Source organism: Pristiophorus japonicus, chromosome 4 (assembly GCF_044704955.1).
Source record: "Pristiophorus japonicus isolate sPriJap1 chromosome 4, sPriJap1.hap1, whole genome shotgun sequence".
Lineage (NCBI taxonomy): Eukaryota > Metazoa > Chordata > Chondrichthyes > Pristiophoridae > Pristiophorus > Pristiophorus japonicus.
The window spans coordinates 239326048-239342874 of NC_091980.1; positions in this window are offsets into that span (position 1 = coordinate 239326048).

The window sequence follows — 16827 nt, forward strand, 5'->3', positions numbered from 1 at the left end:
GCCTTGGTTTGAGCGCCCTTTTCATGAGCAGCTCAGCTGGGGGAACCCCGGTGAGTGAGTGGGGTCTGGTGCGGTAGCTTAGCAGCACTCGGGACAGCCGTGTCTGCAGGGAGCCTTCCGACACATGTTTCAAGCTTTGCTTGATGGTCTGAACTGCCTGTTCTACCTGACTGTTGGATGCGGGCTTAAACGGGGCAGGTGTGATGTGCTTGATCCAATTGCAGGTCATGAATTCCTTGAAATCGGCACTGGTGAAGTACAGCCCATTGTTGCTGACTAGGACATCAGGCAGGCCGTGCGTGACAAACATGGCTCGTAGGTTTTGAATGGTGGCTGTGGGCGTGCTTACAGACATTATTGCACATTCAATCCATTTTGAGTAAGCGTCCACAACAACCAAAAACATTTTTCCTAAGAATAGGCCCGCATAGTCTACGTGGATCCTCGACCACGGTTTGGAAGGCCACGACCAAAACTTAGCGGTGCCTCTCTGGGTGCATTGCTCAGCTGAGAGCAAGTGTTGCACTGGTGCATGCATGACTCTAAATCTGAGTCGATGCCAGGCCACCACACATGGGATCTGGCTATGGCTTTCATCATTACGATGCCTGGGTGGGTGCTGTGCAGTTCACATATGAACGTATCTCTGCCTTTCTTGGGCAAGAGCAAGACCACACGATTGCCCCACAATAGACAGTCCGCCTGCATGAACAACTCGTCTTTGCGTCTGTGCAACGGCTTAATCGCCTCCTGCATCTCCACTGGGACACCGGACCAGCTCCCATGGTGGACACAGTTTTTTACCAAGGACAGTAAAGAATCCTGGCTGGTCCAGGTCCTGATCTGATGGGCCAAAGCGAGGGACTTCTGTTCTCGAATGCCTCCATGACCATGAGCAAGTCCGCTGGCTGTGCCATTTCCATCCCGGTGGTGGGCAATGGCAGCCGACTAAGAGCATTGCGCAGTTCTCTGTGCCCGGTCTGTGGCGGATTACATGGTTGTATGCCAACAGCATGAGCGCCCATCTTTGGATGCGGACAGAGGCATTGGTATTAATCCCTTTACTCTCAGAGATCAGCGATATGAGCGGCTTGTGGTCAGTTTCAAGCTCAAACTTGAAGTTTGAGCAAGTACTGGTGCATTTTTTTCACCCTGTAAATGCCACCAGAGCCTCTTTTTCAATCATGCTGTAGGCCCTTTCGGCCTTGGACAAACTTCTGGACACATAAGCGACCGGTTGCAAAATCCCAGATTCATTAGCCTGTTGTAACACACCCCCGAACCCGTATGACGATGCATCGCAAGCTAGCACTAATCATTTACAACGGTTATACAGGACAAGCAGTTTGTTTGAACAGAACAGATTTCTGGCTTTCTTAAAGGCAGCCTCTTGTGAATTCCCCCATACCCAGTCGTCTCCCTTGCGCAGTAATGCAGGTAGGGGTTCTAGCACAGTGCTTAACCCAGGTAGGAAATTATCAAAATAGTTATGGAGTCCCAGGAACGACCGCAGCTCCATCAAGTTCTGTGGTCTCGGTGCATTCTTGATGGCCTCCATCTTGGCGTCGGTGGGTCTGATGCCATCTGCTTAGATTCTTCTTCCCAAGAACTCGACATCCTGCACCAGGAAAACGCACTTCGACCATTTCAACCTGAGCCCCACGTGACCCAACCGACTAAGAACCTCTTCCAGATTCTTCAAGTGCTCAATGGTGTCCCGACCTGTAACCAGTATGTCGTCCTGGAAAACCATGGTGCAAGGAAACGACTTTAGCAGGCTCTCCATGTTCCGTTGGAAGATTGCCGTGGCCGACCGAATCCCGAACGGGCTGCGGTTATAGATAAACATGACCTTTGTGCGTGTTGATGCAGGTGAGGCCTTTCGAAGACTCCTCCAGCTCCTGCGTCATGTAGAAACATAGAAACATAGAAAATAGGTGCAGGAGTAGGCCATTCGGCCCTTCGAGGCTGCACCACCATTCAATATGATTATGGCTGATCATGCAACTTCAGTATCCCATTGTGCTTTCTCTCCATACCCTTTGATCCCTTTAGCTGTAAGAGCCACATCTGTGGTCCCAGCACCAATCCCTGTGGAACACTATTTCCCACAGAAGATAAAAATATCTTCTCTATGTCTACCTGATTGAACCTCTTCATAATTCTAATACAATGTGTACTATCTACAGGATGCACTGCAGCACGTCACCAAAGCATTCTTTAGCAGCACCTCTCAAACCTGCAATCTCCACCACATAGAACAAGAGCAATAGGTGCATGGGAACAGCATTATCTCCAAGTTCTTTCCAAGTCACACACCATCCTTACTTGGGGATATATTGCTGTTCCTTCATTGTCACTGGGTCAAAATCCTGACACTCCCTACCTAACAGTATTGCAGCATTGTGGCACCCGGACAGCAGTGTTCAAGAAGGCAGCTCACCACCAACTTCTCGGGGCAACTAGGGATGAGCAATAAATATCAGCTTTTCAGGCAACACCCCTATCCTGAGGATAAAAAAAGGCTTTCGCTCCCCCACGCAATCTCTCTCTCTCTCTGTGCCACCGTCCCTCTCCACCCTTCCACCCTCACTTTCACCCATTCCGTCACCCCTCCTCATCTCTCTCTTTCCCCTCCTCCATCTTTTCCCCTCCTGCATCTCTCCCATCCCCATCTCATATCTCTCCCCTCCTCAACTCTCTCCCCCTCCTCATCTCTCTCCCCTTCCTCATCTCTTTCTCTCCACCACACATGCTGCCTCCCTCTGTGTGTCTCCAAGTCTTTTCCTTCCCCTCCCATGCACCCCACTCTCTGCGCAGGTTCCCGCACTGACCTACCTCTGTAATTCCATTTGGACACCTCCGCTGGTGATGTCGGCCCGCATAGTGCTGAGTAAGAGAAGATAGAACCAACTGTACCATTTGGACCATTCACCTGGGTCCAGCATCATCCTCATCTCCAGCTCAGCACTCGCCATCTCTCAGCAACACATGATTTTATAAACATAAAAAATAAAAGAATAGTTGAAGAAAGAGTAGTCAGTGAAAGGACAGAAAACAGAGAGTAGTGGTGACTGAATTTTTTTATGGACTGGAGGGATAGAAAGGGTGCTTTCCCTCAGTGTCTCAATATATGTAAATTATCTGAACTTAAGTACGGGGGCATGATATCAGAAGACACAAAATAGGGATCGTGGTTAACTGTGAAGAGGACAGTTAATGACTTCAGCAGAATATAAGTATGTGAATAAATCAGGCAGATAGAAGTAAGATGACTTTTAATGCAGGGACATATTGCTACATTTTGGGAGACAGAATAAGGAGAGGACATATACATTAAATGGTAAAACTGTAAACGAAGTAGAGGAGCAGAGAGACTTAGGGATTCAGATACACAACTCTTTAAAAGTGAGAGTATAAGTTGATGAAGCTATTAAAAAAAACATATAAGAGCTCAAACTGGTTAGGCCCAAGTAACAATATTGGCCCTGATTTCTACAGGGTTATTGTTTCAATGAGAACATCATTAGGGCAGGTGGGAGCTAGAAGCAACAGAAATTGGGGAAGAACCTGTGTACGACAGATCTTCACTGCGTTCTTGAAGTGCCAGTGTTTCCTTTGGGAGCAGAGGTGGGCAGTTCCCGTGTCCGCCTTCCCTTTCCAGATGATGGCAGAGAACAAGGAAGGTCTGGCAGGATGACAGTCCCACCTTTGGTGTCCCTGATGCACCATCAAGCTGGCTGAAAGAGATCACCAAGTTCAGAAAAGTCGATTTCTTTACAACAGCTGGTCACCAAGCCATCGCCTGCTGTAAGGAGAGCAGCTTTACTGAAAAAGAACCAATTCTTGATAATTACTTGCTTCTTCTTCAGCTGACCCTGCTGGGATTGGGTCTCAATCGCTGGTCAACAGTATGATTTCCTGCTGCTCCTTACCTGGGCACCCTGGCTGCACTAACGTTATTCCAATTGCCTGACCTGGGGAATTCCAACAGGGTCAAGCATATAAACTGGCCAGTGAAGGAGAAGTCCTGCTGCACCACTGTTACGGCAGATGTTTGGGGACATTGTGTCCAGTTTTGGGAAGGAAGTCAAGGTCATGGAGAGAGTGGAGAAGATATTCATTATGATACTAGGGATGAGAGACTTGAGTCATGAGCAGAGACTACAGAAACTAGGAAGAGGAGATCTGATGTGTTTTCATATTTTTAAAATCCTGCATGATTTCAAAAATAAATTTAATCAGGAAAAATGATTTCCATTGATGGATAATTAGGGTGCATAAATTTAGAATCATTATCAAAAGTTTAGGAATTTTTTTTATATATAAAGAATCCATAATAGCTTTTAAATAGAAAGTGGTTAAATATATGAAAATAAAACCTTTAAAAGAGCATGGAGAAAGAGCAGGGAAATGGGACTAAGTGAATAGCTCTTTCAGAGAGCCAGCATAAGTGCAATCGGTTAAAAGGCATCCTTCCATGCTCTCACATTCTGTGACTCTGGGCAACTGAGGTTGCACATCAGGAGATTCAGCACAAGCAGCTGGGGAAACAGCTGGAGTTGGCGGCATGGGGATGGATTTTTTCTGGCTTCAGACTTGCCAGTACTTATTGAGAAAGTTTTGGCTCACCATGATATAAAGTTGGAAAACAACGCAGAGAAAATTGTGTAGCCGAAGTTGGTGATGAAGAGGTAGAGCTGGATCACATATCAGCATCCAAACTGACCCAATGCCTATGGATAATGTAATGGAGGGACAACAGGGAATGGAGGGGACCAAGATTCGAACCATGGGATAACCGTGCAGGGGTGGGAGGCGGAGTCATTACTGGAGATGTGGTACAAACTCTGAAATTTTGGCTCTTTGCATTTATTTAATTTTGACAATAGCAGTATCATGTAAAATCAGGGACCACAGTTGAAATATTTCAACAATGTTGAATGTAGTTACTTGAAATCATTTGAAAAATGGTTGTACCGACTACTTTTTTCTAGGCAGGATTAGAGGAATACTACATGCTTTCAACCTCTTTGGAAAATATTTGAGCTCTGACTTGCGATTCATGGACTACATAATGCTGGCAGAATTTTGTTGCATCTTAAAATTTCTAAAAGGCTATAACATATTCCACATGATTTACTTTCAAGTGAAAATGCAAATTGACCACTCTACCCTGAAGTGTAAGAAACCTTCTCCAGTCGTAATTGTACTTAATGCAACAGGTCAAATGTGTTCATCACTTCCCACATGTGGTCAATAGTCAGGGCATATGACTATAAATATTGTAATGAAAATATGAATAATGTGCAGATATATATGAATACATTTTGAACCTGAAATCTTTTCGGATAGAACGTCCGATCAATGGCGATCATGGATTACAATTCTGTACGTGCTATTTTTAAACAGGTCTCAACCTATGAGTTAATGATGGCATAGAAATAGTGCACGTGGGAATGTAGTACAAACAAGCATTTGTATATGAACTTCGCCAATCAGAAGTTCAACTTTTATATCTATTATGTTATGTATGAATGTAGCCCTTACCCAAATGTAAGACTTGCCACCAGGGGCCACACCTGTAAGCCTGTGCACCCTGGGACAAGCAGGTATAAAAGGTGACTCACCATGCTGCTTCCTCCCTCTAGAGTCTGAAATAAAGAGACCAAGGTAACAACAGTTTGAGCTTGCGTTATAGTCCTGTGGATTTATTCTGAACATAACAAATTGGCGACGAGTAACGGATCACGAACTTTCACGCGTAAATTCTTGAGAGATTTGTTGAGGGTGATGATTGGGAAGCCTTCGTTGAGCACCTCGACAGTACTTTGTGGCCAACGAATTGGACAAGGCTGAGACAGAGGCCAAGCACAGGGCGATCCTCCTCACCGTATGTGGGTCATCGGTATATGACCTCCGAAAGAAATTACTGGCACCGGTCAAAATAACAGACAAATCTCACGCAGAACTGTGTACGCTGGCTCAGGAACATCTCAAGCCAAAGGAGAGCATCCTGATGGCCAGGTACCGCTTTTACATGCACTGTCACTCCAAGGGCCAGAACAGTTGAACGAGTTTTGTTGCTGACCTAAGACGGCTTGCGGGGCAGTGCTACTTTGCAGGATCCTTGGGGGAAATGTTGCGGGAATTTTTCGTGCTTGGAATTGGCCACGAGGTCATCCTTCGCAAACTGCTGTCTGCCGAATCCCTAGATCTGAGCAAGGCCATCACGATAGCCCAAGCTTTCATATCCACGAGCGATAACATGAAACAAATATCTTCACAGAATCGAAGCTCATCGGCGAGCACCGTGCACAAAATAATGTTTACAGTAGGCAGAACGGCACAGGGCACGACCCACACGGTTGCAGGCCAGACCTAGGCCTAGAATGACTCAGAGTCCGCCGTGGGGCATGAATGCGTATCAATTAGCATCATGTTGGCGTTGCGGGGGCAGCCATAGAGCTCATCAATCTCAATTCAAGCCCAATGTGTGCAAGGGCTGTGGAGCAATGGGGCACCTTCAGCGAATGTACAAATGATCTCTGACTCACCACATGGCAGAGTCAGGAGAGGACAACCGATCCAGCGAGGATCACGATGAGTGAGCAGAGGAGGCAATTGAACCTGAGGATGAAGACGAAGTATGTGGGATGTGCATCCCTGTCTGGAATAAAAATAAAATGGGGAAGGATGCTCAACCGTGGCTAACAAGGGAAATTAAGGATAGTGTTAAATCCAAGGAAGAGGCATATAAATTGACCAGAAAAAGCAGCAACCCTCAGGACTGGGAGAATTTTATAATACAGCAGAGGAGGACAAAGGGTTTAATTAGAACATAAGAACATAAGAACATAAGAATTAGGAACAGGAGTAGGCCATCTAGCCCCTCGAGCCTGCTCCGCCATTTAACAAGATCATGGCTGATCTGGCCGTGGACTCAGCTCCACTTACCCGCCCGCTCCCCGTAACCCTTAATTCCCTTATTGGTTAAAAATCTATCTATCTGTGACTTGAATACATTCAATGAGCTAGCCTCAACTGCTTCCTTGGGCAGAGAATTCCACAGATTCACAACCCTCTGGGAGAACAAATTCCTTCTCAACTCGGTTTTAAATTGGCTCCCCCGTATTTTGAGGCTGTGACCCCTAGTTCTAGTCTCCCCTACCAGTGGAAACAACCTCTCCACCTCTATCTTATCTATCCCTTTCATTATTTTAAATGTTTCTATAAGACACCCCTCATCCTTCTGAACTCCAATGAGTAAAGACCCAGTTTACTCAATCTATCATCATAAGGTAACCCCCTCATCTCCGGAATCAGCCGAGTGAATCGTCTCTGTACCCCTCCAAAGCTAGTATATCCTTCCTTAAGTAAGGTGACCAAAACTGCACGCAGTACTCCAGGTGCGGCCTCACCAATACCCTATACAGTTGCAGAAGGACCTCCCTGCTTTTGTACTCCATCCCTCTCGCAATGAAGGCCAACATTCCATTCGCCTTCCTGATTACCTGCTGCACCTGCAAACTAACTTTTTGGGATTCATGCACAAGGACCCCCAGGTCCCTCTGCACCGCAGCATGTTGTAATTTCTCCCCATTCAAATAATATTCCCTTTTACTGTTTTTTTTCCCCAAGGTGGATGACCTCACACTTTCCGACATTGTATTCCATCTGCCAAACCTTAGCCCATTCGCTTAACCTATCCAAATCTCTTTGCAACATCTCTGTGTCCTCTACACAACTCGCTTTCCCACTAATCTTTGTGCCATCTGCAAATTTTGTTACACTACACTCTGTCCCCTCTTCCAGGTCATCTATGTATATTGTAAACAGTTGTGGTCCCAGCACCGATCCCTGTGGCACACCACTAACCACCGATTTCCAACCCGAAAAGGACCCATTTATCCCGACTCTCTGCTTTCTGTTCACCAGCCAATTCTCTATCCATACGAATACATTTCCTCTGACTCCGTGTACCTTTATCTTCTGCAGTAACCTTTTGTGTGGCACCTTATCGAATGCCTTTTGAAAATCTAAATACACCACATCCATCGGTACACCTCTATCCACCGTTATATCCTCCAAGAATTCCAGTAAATTAGTTAAACATGATTTCCCCTTCATGAATCCATGATGCGTCTGCTTGATTGCATTATTCCTATCTAGATGTCCCACTATTTCTTCCTTAATGATAGTTTCAAGCATTTTTCCCACTACAGATGTTAAACTAACCGGCCTATAGTTACCTGCCTTTTGTCTGCCCCCTTTTTTTAAACAGAGGCGTTACATTAGCTGCTTTCCAATCCGCTGGTACCTCCCCAGAGTCCAGAGAATTTTGGTCGATTATAACAAATGCATCTGCTATAACTTCCGCCATCTCTTTTAATACCCTGGGATGCATTTCATCAGGACCAGGGGACTTGTCTACCTTCAATCCCATTAGTCTGTCCAGCACTACCCCCCTAGTGATAGTGATTGTCTCAAGGTCCTCCCTTCCCACATTCCTGTGACCAGCAATTTTTGGCATGGTTTTTGTGTCTTCCACTGTGAAGACTGAAGCAAAATAATTGTTTAAGGTCTCAGCCATTTCCACATTTCCCATTATTAAATCCCCCTTCTCATCTTCTAAGGTACCAACATTTACTTTAGTCACTCTTTTCCGTTTTATATATCTGTAAAAGCTTTTACTATCCGTTTTTATGTTTTGCGCAAGTTTACCTTCGTAATCTATCTTTCCTTTCTTCATTGCTTTATTCGTCATTCTTTGCTGTCGTTTAAAATTTTCCCAATCTTCTATTTTCCCACTAACCTTGGCCACCTTATACGCATTGGTTTTTAATTTGATACTCTCCTTTATTTCCTTGGTTATCCACGGCTGGTTTCTTTTTCACACCGCCCTTCTTTTTCACTGGAATATATTTTTGTTGAGCACTATGAAAGAGCTCCTTAAAAGTCCTCCACTGTTCCTCAATTGTGCCACTGTTTAGTCTGTGTTTCCAGTCTACTTTAGCCAACTCTGCCCTCATCCCACTGTAGTCCCCTTTGTTTAAGCATAGTATGCTCGTTTGAGATACAACTTCCTCATCCTCAATCTGTATTACAAATTCAACCATACTGTGATCACTCATTCCGAGAGGATCATTTACGAGGAGATTGTTTATTATTCCTGTCTCATTACACAGGACCAGATCTAAGATAGCTTGCTCCCTTGTAGGTTCTGTAACATACTGTTCTAAGAAACAATCCCGTATGCATTCTATGCATTCTATGAATTCCTCCTCTAGGCTACCCCGTGCGATTTGATTTGACCAATCGATATGTAGGTTAAAATCCCCCATGATTACTGCCGTTCCTTTTTCACATGCCTCCATTATTCCCTTGATTATTGCCCTCCCACCGTGAAGTTATTATTTGGGGGCCTATAAACTACACCCACTAGTGACTTTTTCCCCTTACTATCTCTAATCTCCACCCACAATGATTCAACATTTTGTTCATTAGAGCCAATATCGTCTCTCACAACTGCCCTGATATCATCCTTTATTAACAGAGCTACCCCACCTCCTTTCCCTTCTTGTCTATCTTTCCAAATTGTCAGATACCCCTGTATGTTTAATTCCCAGTCTTGGCCACCCTGCAACCACGTTTCTGTAATGGCCACCAAATCATACCCATTTGTAATGATTTGTGCCGTCAACTCATTTACTTTATTTCGAATGCTGCACACATTTAGGTAGAGTGTTTTAATACTAGTTTTTAAACCATGATTTTTAGTTTTAGGAGAGGGAAAATAGAGTATGAGAGGAAGCTTGCTGGGAACATAAAAACTGACTGCAAAAGCTTCTATAGCTATGTGAAGAGAAAAAGATTAGTGAAGACAAACATAGGTCCCTTGCAGTCAGATTCAGGTGAATTTGTAATGGGGAACAAAGAAATGGCGGACCATTTAAACAAATACTTTGGTTCTGTCTTCACGAAGGAAGACACAAATAACCTTCCGGAAATACTAGGGGACCGAGGGTCTAGTGAGAAGGAGGAACTGAAGGAAATCCTTATTAGGCGGGAAATTGTGTTCGGGAAATTGATGGGATTCAAGGCCGATAAATCCCCGGAGCCTGATAGTCTGCATCTCAGAGTACTTAAGGAAGTAGCCCTAGAAATCGTGGATGCATTGCTGATCATTTTCCAACAGTCTATCGACTCTGGATCAGTTCCTATGGACTGGAGGGTAGCTAATGTAACACCACTTTTTCAGAAAGGAGGGAGAGAGAAAACGGGTAATTATAGACCAGTTAGCCTGACATCAGTAGTGGGGAAAATGTTGGAATCAATTATTAAAGATGAAATAGCAGCGCATTTGGAAAGCAGTGACGGGATCGGTCCAAGTCAGCATAGATTTATGAAAGGGAAATCATGCTTAACAAATCTTCTATAATTTTTTGAGGATGTAACTGGTAGAGTGGACAAGGGAGAACCAGTGGATGTGGTGTATTTGGACTTTCAAAAGGATTTTGACAGTATCCCACACAAGAGATTGATGTGCAAAATTAAAGCACATGGCATTGGGGGTAATGTACTGATGTGGATAGAGAACTGGTTGGCAGACAGGAAGCAGAGAGTCGGGATAAACGGGTCCTTTTCAGAGTCAAATAGTTCATAGTTTAGTTCACAGTCAAATAAGTAGACACATGGCAGGTCAGCTCAGTCCCGTGGAGTGCACATCCTGTGGCATGTGGGAAGTCGTGGATGCTTCACGCAGCCTGGATGACCACGTGTGCAGAAGGTGTCTCCAGCTGCAGCTACTTGAGCTCCGCATTTCGGAGCTTGAGCGGTGGCTGGAGTCACTGTGGTGCATCCGCGAGACTGAGAATTTTGTGGATAGCACGTTTCAGAAGGTGGTCACCCCGCAGCTTAAGAGTGTGCAGGCAGAGAGCAAGTGGGTGACCATCAGACAGAAGAGGAGTACTAGGCAGGTAGTGCAGCAGTCCCCTGAGTCCAGTTCTGGGGGAGGTGGGACCAGTACCAACCGGACGGTCTGCACCTGGGCAATGTCCTAAGGGGAGTGTTTCCTAGTGCTGTTGATGAGGGGTTAAACTAATATGGCAGGGGGATGGGAATCTATGCAGGGAGACAGATGGAAATAAAATGGGGGCAGAAGCAAAAGATAGAAAGGAGATTAGTAAAATTGAAGGGCAGAGAAACCCAAGGCAAAAATCAAAAAGGGCCACATTACAGCAAAATTCTAAAGGGACAAAGAGTGTTTAAAAGACAAGCCTGAAGGCTCTGTGCCTCAATGCAAGGAGTATTCATAATAAGGTGGATGAATTAACTGCGCCGGCAGCTATTAATTCAACATCCAGGGATATTCAACATTCAGGAAGGATAGACAGAAAGGAAAAGGAGGTGGGCTAGCATTGCTGGTTAAAGAGGAAATTAACGCAATAGTTAAAAAGGACATTAGCTTGGATGATGTGGGATCTGTATGGGTAGAGCTGCAAAATACCAAAGGGCAGAAAATGCTACTGGGAGTTGTGTACAGACCTCCAAACAGTAGTAGTGAGGTTGGGGATGGCATCAACCAAGAAATTAGAGATGCGTGCAATCAAGGTACAGCAGTTATCATGGGTGACTTTAATCTACATAAAGATTGCGCTAACCAAGCTGGTAGCAATGCGGTGGAGGAGGATTTCCTTGAGCGTATTAGGGATGGTTTTCTAGACCAATATGTCGAGGAATCAACTAGAGAGCTGGCCATCCTAGACTGGATATTGTGTAATGAGAGAGGACTAATTAGCAATCTTGTTGTGCGAGGCCTCCTGGGGAAGACTGAACATAATATGGTAGAATTCTTTATTAAAATGGAGAGTGACAGTGTTAATTCAGAGACTAGGGTCCTGAACTTAAGGAAAGGTAACTTCGATGGTATGAGACGTGAATTGGCTAGGATAGACTGGCAAATGATACTTAAAAGGTTGACAGTGGATAGGCAATGGCAGACATTTATAGATTACATGGATGAACTTCAACAATTGTACATCCCTGTCTGGAGTAAAAATAAAACAGGGAAGGTAGCTCAACCATGGCTAACAAGGGAAATTAGGGATATTGTTAAATCCAAGGAAGAGGCATATAAATTGGCCAGAAAAAGCAGCAAACCTGAGGACTGGGGGAAATTTAGAATTCAGCAGAGGAGGACAAAGGATTTAATTAGGAGGGAAAAAATAGAGTATGAGGGTAAGCTTGCAGGGAACATAAAAACTGACTGCAAAATCTTCTATAGATATGTGAAGAGGAAAAGATTAGTGAAGATCTATATAGGTCCCTTGCAGTCAGAATCAGGTGACTTTATAATGGGGAACAAAGAAATGGCAGACCAATTGAACAAATACCTTGGACCTGTCTTCATTAAGGAAGACACAAATAACCTTCCGGAAATACTAGGGGGTCGAGGGTCTAGTGAAAAGGAGGAACTGAAGGAAATCTTTATTAGTCAGGAAATTGTGTTAGGGAAATTGATGGGATTGAGGGCAGATAAATCCCCAGGGCCTGATAGGCTGCATCCCAGAGTACGTAAGGAAATGGCCCTAGAAATAGTGGATGCATTGGTGATCATTTTCCAACATTCTATTGACTCTGGATCAGTTCCTATGGATTGGAGGGTAATGTAACACCACTGTTTAAAAAAGGAGGGAGAGAGAAAACATGGAATTATAGACTGGTTAGCCTGACATCGGTGGTGGGGAAAATGTTGGAATCAATTATTAAAGATGTAATAGCAGCGCATTTGGAAAGTAGTGACAGGATCAGTCCAAGTCAGCATGGATTTATGAAAAGGAAATCATGTTTGACAAATCTTCTGGAATTTTTTGAGGATGTAACTAGTAGAGTGGACAAGGGAGAACAAGTGGATGTGGTGTATCTGGACTTTCAAAAGGCTTTTGACAAGGTCCCACACAAGAGATTGATGTGCAAAATTAAAACACCAGGTATTGGGAGTAATGTATTGACGTGGATAGAGAACTGGTTGGCAGACAGGAAGCAGAGAGTCGGAATAAATGGGTCCTTTTCAGAATGGCAGTCAGTGATCAGTGGGGTGCCGCAGTGCTGGGACCCCAGCTATTTACAATATACATCAACGATTTAGATGAAGGAATTGAATGTAATATCTCCAAGTTTGCAGATGACACAAAGCTTGGTGGTGGTGTGAGCTGTGAGGAGGATGCTAAGAGGCTGCAGGGTGACTTGGACAGGTTAGGTGAGTGGGCAAATGCATGGCAGATGCAGTATAATGTGGATAAATGTGAGGCTATCCACTTTTGGTGGCAAAAACATGAAGACAGAATATTATCTGAATGGTGACAGATTAGGAAAAGGAGAGGTGAAACGAGACCTCGGTGTCATGGTACATCAGTCATTGAAGGTTGGCATGCAGGTACAGCAGGCAGTGAAGAAGGCAAATGGCATGTTGGCCTTCATAGCTAGAGGATTTGAGTATAGGAGCAGGGAGGTCTTACTGCAGTTGTACAGGGCCTTGGTGAGGCCACACCTGGAATATTGTGTCCAGTTTGTTCTCCTAATCTAAGGAAGGACATTCTTGCTATTGAGGGAGTACAGCGAAGGTTCACCAGACTGATTCCCAGGATGGCAGGACTGACATATGAGGAGAGACTGGATCAACTGGGCTTGTATCCACTGGAGTTTAGAAGAATGAGAGGGGGTCTCATAGAAACATAAAATTCTGACAGGATTGGACAGGTTAGATGCAGGAAGAATGTTCCCATTGCTGGGGAGTTCCAGAACCAGGGGTCGCAGTCTAAGAATAAGGGGTAAGCTATTTAGGACCGAGATGAGGAGAAACTTCTTCACTCAGAGAGTGATTAACCTGTGGAATTCCCTACCGCAGAGAGTTGTTGAGGCCAATTCGTTAGATATATTCAACAGGGATTTAGATATGGCCCTTATGGCCAAAGGGATCAAGGGGTATGGAGAGAAAGCAGGAAAGGGGTACTGAGGCTGAATGATCAGCCATGATCTTATTGAATGGCAGTGCGGGCTTGAAGTGCCGAATGGCCTGCTCCTGCACCTAACTTCTATGTTTCTATGTTTCTATCGCACTCTCCAACCAGTATTCTGTTCTGAGTACTGGTGAGGGCAATGGTGCCTCTGGGGCGTGCAGCCAGAGCCAAGTCCACGACACCACGGGTGGTTCAGCTACACAGGGGGGGGGGAGGAAGAAGAATGGAAGAGCAATAGTGGCAGAGGATTCAATAGTCAGGGGAGCAGACAAGCTTTTCTGTGGCTGCGAATGTGACTCCAGGATGGTATGTTGCCTCCCTGGTGCCAGGGTCAAGGATGTCACCGATCGGCTGCACGACATTCTAGGGAGAGAGGGAGAACAGCCAGAAGTCGTGGTCCATATCTGTACCAATGACATAGGTAGAAAGGGGCATGAGGTCCTGTAGCAGAGTTTAGGGAGCTAGGAGAGAGATTAACAAGCAGGGCTGCAAAGATAGTAATCTCGGGATTACTGCCGATGCCACATGCGAATGAGTACAGAAATAGGAGGAGAGAGAAGATGAATGCGTTGCTGGACAGATGATGCAGGCGGAAAGGCTTTAGAGTCCTGAGGCATTTGGACTGTTTCTGGGGCAGGTGGGACCTGTACAAGCCAGACAGGTTGCACCTCAACAAAGCCGCGACCAATGGAGAGGATTTAAACTAGCTTTGCAGGGGAATGGGAACCAGAGAATAGATTCAGTGGGGAGAGAAGCAAAGTTGGAATTGGGCAGCAGAGAAGTAGAAAGTGAATTTGGAAGACAGAGGAAACAAGGGCTGGAAAATAGGCAACAGGGGAGTTTGGCAATACTAAATGGTATATACTTGAATGCAAGCAGTATAGGAAATAAGACAGATGAGCTGAGAGCACAGATTGACACTTGGGAGTACGATATTATAGCTGTTACTGAGACATGGCTGAAAGAAGGGCAGGTATGGCAGCTCAACATTCCTGGTTACAGGGTTTTCAGACGGGATAGAGAGGGGGCAAAAAAGGAGGGGGGTGGGGGTCACAGTATTGATTAAAGAAAAAATTACAGCTGTGAGAAACATAGAAACATAGAAACATAGAAAATAGGTGCAGGAGTAGGCCATTCGGCCCTTCTAGCCTGCACCGCCATTCAATGAGTTCATGGCTGAACATTCAACTTCAGTACCCCATTCCTGCTTTCTCGCCATACCCCTTGATCCCCCTAGTAGTAAGGACCTCATCTAACTCCTTTTTGAATATATTTAGTGAATTGGCCTCAACAACTTTCTGTGGTAGAGAATTCCACAGGTTCACCACTCTCTGGGTGAAGAAGTTCCTCCGCATCTCGGTCCTAAATGGCTTACCCCTTATCCTTAGACTGTGACCTCTGGTTCTGGACTTCCCCAACATTGGGAACATTCTTCCTGCATCTAACCTGTCTAACCCCGTCAGAATTTTAAATGTTTCTATGAGGTCCCCTCTCATTCTTCTGAACTCCAGTGAATACAAGCCCAGTTGATCCAGTCTTTCTTGATAGGTCAGTCCCGCCATCCCAGGAATCAGTCTGGTGAACCTTCGCTGCACTCCCTCAATAGCAAGAATGTCCTTCCTCAGGTTAGGAGACCAAAACTGTACACAATACTCCAGGTGTGGCCTCACCAATGCCCTGTACAACTGTAGCAACACCTCCCTGCCTCTGTACTCAAATCCCCTTGCTATGAAGGCCAACATGCCATTTGCTTTCTTAACCGCCTGCTGCACCTGCATGCCAACCTTCAATGACTGATGTACCATGACACCCAGGTCTCTTTGCACCTCCCCTTTTCCTAATCTGTCACCATTCAGATAATAGTCTGTCTCTCTGTTTTTACCACCAAAGTGGATAACCTCACATTTATCCACATTATACTTCATCTGCCATGCATTTGCCCACTCACCTAACCTATCCAAGTCGCTCTGCAGCCTCACAGCATCCTCCTCGCAGCTCACACTGCCACCCAACTTAGTGTCATCCGCAAATTTGGAGATACTACATTTAATCCCCTCATCTAAATCATTAATGTACAGTGTAAACAGCTGGGGCCCCAGCACAGAACCTTGCGGTACCCCACTAGTCACTGCCTGCCATTCTGAAAAGTACCCATTTACTCCTACTCTTTGCTTCCTGTCTGACAACCAGTTCTCAATCCATGTCAGTACACTACCCCCAATCCCATGTGCTCTAACTTTGCACATCAATCTCTTGTGTGGGACCTTGTCGAACGCCTTCTGAAAGTCCAAATATACCACATCAACTGGTTCTCCCTTATCCACTCTACTGGAAACATCCTCAAAAAATTCCAGAAGATTTGTCAAGCATGATTTCCCTTTCACAAATTCATGCTGACTTGGACCTATCATGTCACCTCTTTCCAAATGCACTGCTATGACATCCTTAATAATTGATTCCATCATTTTACCCACTACCGATGTCAGGCTGACCGGTCTATAATTCCCTGTTTTCTCTCTCCCTCCTTTTTTAAAAAGTGGGGTTACATTGGCTACCCTCCACTCCATAGGAACTGATCCAGAGTCAATGGAATGTTGTAAAATGACTGTCAACGCATCCACTATTTCCAAGGCCACCTCCTTAAGTACTCTGGGATGCAGTCCATCAGGCCCTGGGGATTTATCGGCCTTCAATCCCATCAATTTCCCCAACACAATTTCCCGGCTAATAAGGATTTCCCTCAGTTCCTCCTCCTTACTAGACCCCCCCGACCCCTTTTATAACCGGAAGGTTGTTCGTGTCCTCC